The sequence below is a fragment of the Sinocyclocheilus grahami genome, unplaced genomic scaffold (assembly GCF_001515645.1).
Source record: "Sinocyclocheilus grahami isolate Dianchi unplaced genomic scaffold, SAMN03320097.WGS_v1.1 scaffold14.1, whole genome shotgun sequence".
NCBI classification, from domain to species: Eukaryota; Metazoa; Chordata; class Actinopteri; order Cypriniformes; family Cyprinidae; genus Sinocyclocheilus; species Sinocyclocheilus grahami.
Window position 1 is genome coordinate 1,178,741 of NW_015505193.1, and position 1,299 is coordinate 1,180,039.

The 1,299-nt window shown below is 37.7% G+C and overlaps 1 protein-coding gene across 1 annotated transcript in view; it reads right to left on the minus strand.

Annotated features, from left to right (window-relative positions):
* The window catches only part of b4galnt3b (beta-1,4-N-acetyl-galactosaminyl transferase 3b), a 26,860-nt gene that overhangs the window by 18,097 nt on the left and 7,464 nt on the right, over positions 1-1,299 (minus strand). The gene's annotated exons all lie outside the window — the stretch shown is intronic.

The following is a 1,299-nucleotide window of genomic DNA, read 5'->3' on the forward strand; positions in this document are numbered from 1 at the left end:
TAGGTTCTCGGTGAAATGAAAACTCTATGAATTCATGAAAAATTCCTTTTGGTGCATCACTAATATAAAAGTTAGTTATAATTACTACAACAATATAAGAAAAACATTTTTATTGCATTTTAAGGATAAAAAACAGTTTATGTATGAATCATTATACAGTGAGGACATCCCAAGGGGATGTTTTGTAAGAACACACACAGTGCAGATTGCTGATACAATAAAAACAGACTCATGTTTCATCATTTGTACACCCATGCATGTGTTTTATATGCACATTTCCCCTTCAGTCACAAGAGCAAAAACCAGTTATTCAAGTTTCACTAAGGTTTCCAGTTATGAAGAATGTGAATTTCGAAGTGGCATTTATCTTTTACTTTTGATAAACAAAATTGACAAATATCCTGCTCATCAGGATATTTAAATAAAAAATCCTTGTAAAAAAATAAAAATCCTTATTGACTACTAGTTACATTTTGCAGTGATCTCATAATTGACCCTTCACAAAGACCCGCCCCCCTTAGTTACCGTTGCTACGTCCAACAAGCCACGCCACACATTATGTTCTCACACAGTGAAAAATACATTGTGGAGCAGAGGACACGGACAACGCGTCGACAGACAAGACAGAACAGGTATGAAACAAAGTCTCAGCTTTCAAATTTTGTCTTTTTTTAAAGGGGTCATATGACGTTGCTAAAAAGAACATTATGTTGTGTATTTGGTGTAATGCAATGTGTTTATGTGGTTTATGGTAAAAAAAAAACAAAATACTATTTTCCACATAATGTACATTATTATTTCTCCTCTATGCCCCGCCTTTCTGAAACGCACTGACTTTTACAAAGCTCATCGTTCTGAAAAGCGAGGTGTGCTCTGATTGGCCAGCTATCCAGTACGTTGTGATTGGCCGAATACCTCAAGCGTGTGACGGAAATGTTACGCCCCTACCATATTGTGATGCCATGTACCGGCGTGATGAGTCAACACCAATAAAACCGATTACAAACGAGGCATTTGTTGCATCCAGTGGGGACATAATTACTGATTATAATGACTTATACAGTCGTTTTACGTGCTGCGTTGCGTATTGCGCCGTGTAAACCATAAAACCATGTCTGCATTTGTGATCGGAGAAACGACAAACAACAAGCGCTACTCTACACTGCTCAAAACTCGCATTTGAATCATCAGTGGCAAATCCTTTAAATATGAAAACGTACTTACAGGCTGTGAGTCAGAAGCGCCAGACTGTCCTTGCAAAGTTGGAACTGCCCCACTTTATAGAAACAGCCTTTGTGC